The sequence below is a fragment of the Marmota marmota genome, unplaced genomic scaffold (assembly GCF_001458135.2).
Source record: "Marmota marmota marmota unplaced genomic scaffold, marMar, whole genome shotgun sequence".
In the NCBI taxonomy this organism is placed as follows: Eukaryota; Metazoa; Chordata; class Mammalia; order Rodentia; family Sciuridae; genus Marmota; species Marmota marmota.
This window is the reverse complement of record NW_026000240.1, coordinates 18,435,427-18,438,261: the sequence shown is the minus strand read 5'-3', so window position 1 is coordinate 18,438,261 and position 2,835 is coordinate 18,435,427.

The following is a 2,835-nucleotide window of genomic DNA, read 5'->3' as shown; positions in this document are numbered from 1 at the left end:
TTTTCTTTTGATTTTTATGGTTGCTTTTGTTTAACTGTTTGCTAAGCAGGTGATGGTCGTTTTCCATGGAAAAATAGGAACACATAAATTCATTTAATTGATTAAAATTGTAAGGGTAAAAGAAATTGAAGTTAAAGTGTAAAAGACTGGGCATTGTAAAGTTTCTAAGCTGCAAGGCCTGAATTAAAATGTAAAGAACCAGGTATTGTTAAGTTCCTATGCTACATGCAAAACCTGAAATTCCTGTAGCTGTTAAGACAATGCTTGGAACCGCCCAGTAAATATTTCCCCTGACTGCCTGGTTGTTTAATAACTTAAGGGCTCTGTGTGGCCTTGCACGTAGGCATCTCAGGGCCTGGACCAATCAGTTTGAATGTGTACCCCGCTTTAGAACTGACCTATCACCCCGGCCCGACCTGTTCCCACCAATGAATGAACTAATCATGTCTCAGAATTGTTGTTTGATTTTCCCTTGGTGTATGATGATTTGTTAAAGGAGACTGTGATGTATGTAAAATCCCCACCCTCCCCAAAAAAGTGTACTTAAGCAGTGCTCAGCCCCTGCTCGGGGCTCTGGGCTGGGCACGGAGCCCCAGCATGCTGGAATCTCAATAAACCCCTTTTGCTGTTGCATGAGCTGCAGTCCCTTGGTGGTCTCTTCCTCCCTTACAAAATGGCATTAGTCTGCTCTATAAAAATAGTGAAACTTTTATTGCATGTACCATGCAGCAATGATCTGCTTCTCAGTTGATTAGAAAAATTAACCTCAAATTGGACCCTCCTGCACACAAAGGGGCATGCTTTTCCCCAGATTACAATAAGAACAAAGTGAATATTCAGTAGAAATTTGTATGTACATAATTCTTTTGATGTAGCTAAACAAACCCACCACAATGTGAAGTGTTGCTGCCATCTGCAGCAGAAAAGTTGTGTAAAATGTTTAGGTCACCTCTACATACATCTCTGGATTTTAAAAAACTTGCTAACTCAATAAAGTAACAACTGTTTAAATTCTCACTTTTTCTTGTTATATTGTTATAGTTAAAGCTTTGTCCCAGGGTTTCATAAACTGACTTCCAGACCACTCACGTATAATCGAATCAAGCCTTTATTGAAGCACACCCGGTGGCGGCTGACCAGAACATAAAGCTGTTCCCCTGATCAGCCCCCGAACAATTGCAAGGGCACTCCTTATAAGCCTGAAAACCGCAAAAGGGATGTTCAGGGGGTCTAGCCAATGCAAGCAAGCCAGGTTACAGAAGCAGGACAGTGCAGTCAAGCAGAGGGAAGCCTAACCAATCACAGTTAGCCCAGTCACCCCAGTTACAGAAACAGAGCCCCGTTACCCTAGTTACAGAAACAATACCCCATTAGGTACTTTTGTGTTCTTAAAGGTTTCTTTAGCAAAAGGAAAAGAACATCTTGCCCCAGTCATGACTCTTCTACTTGGCATGGTTGTTTTACAGGATGAAGTCATAAAACAAAATGGAGTCACATTTGTTCCTACTATCACAATATATATATATTTTTAAGAGAGAGCGCGCGAGAGAATTTTTAAATATTTATTTATTTTTTTTAGTTTTCGGGGGACACAACATCTTTGTTTGTATGTGGTGCTGAGGATTGAACCTGGGCCGCACACATGCCAGGTGAGCGCGCTACCGCTTGAGCCACATCCCAGCCCCTTTCTTGTTATTTAAAACTGCTACCCTCCAACATACTTAAAAATCTGTTGTGTATTAATGTAAAGTACTTGAAGATATGATGCAGATGTTAAAATAGTAAAATTACATTTATTGATTTGTTGGGCTTTACCAAAGTTAATTCTGAAAATAAAATAAAATGGTGGACTAAAATAGCCTTTATTACTTACTGGCACTAGGAAGTCATTTCCAAATCTCTTATATTTGACCAATATTTTAAAAAGTTTACACCAATGGAATTGAAACGTTTTCTCAGAGAGAAGTTTTCAGGTTTACCAGTTAGGTGTTTCATTTACTATTTGGAAGAGTAACTACAAAGATATTCACAAAAATGACACCATAAATATGCCACCAGTGGATGAAAGATTTTAAAGATATTCTGTTTTCCCCAAAAGGAACTGAGCATAATATGGAGAATATTACTTATTCAGGACTCAAGGCATATAAAGGCATCTATTCCCTAGGCTTCCAGATTCTCACTCTGTGTATTGTAAAGTTCTTCTCTTGTCACTTCCTGACCACTCATATTCTCAGCCTAGAAGGCTGGTAAAAGTAAAAAGCTCTGTAAAATCTGGCTGTTACTCATCTTTCTGAGACTTGGTTTCTTCATTCATACCTTTGGTCTTTTAATGATTACTTTGTGTGTTACACTAAATTAGGTGAGAAATGGATAAAAGTCTAACCCAGTGTCTTATGATGATCTTTAGAACTAGCTTTTTATATATTTATAAAACAAATAGTTCCAGATTATTTTAGTTTTGTTTCTGGCAAAACACTGAATACTTTATTTGAAATCTCTTAGATTTCCATTGTAACTGATACTTAAAAAACAAGTATTTAAAATTAAATGGCAAATTCCCAGAAAAGACATTTTCCTTATTACGATGATAATGAAAATAATACTTGACAGATAGTCATAAAATAGAGGCTGTGTCAGCAAAATTCACTAACTGAATATTTCCTTAAAAAGATATTCATCAACTTATTTTCTCCTTAAAATATAGATTTCTAAAATTATGTAAATTACTTAAATCTATAATGTCTAACAGTCTAACACCTTAACAGAAGGAACTAAGATTCATATCATTGTTTTGTTTCTTGTTTTTTTTTTTTTTTTTTTTTTTTTTTTTTT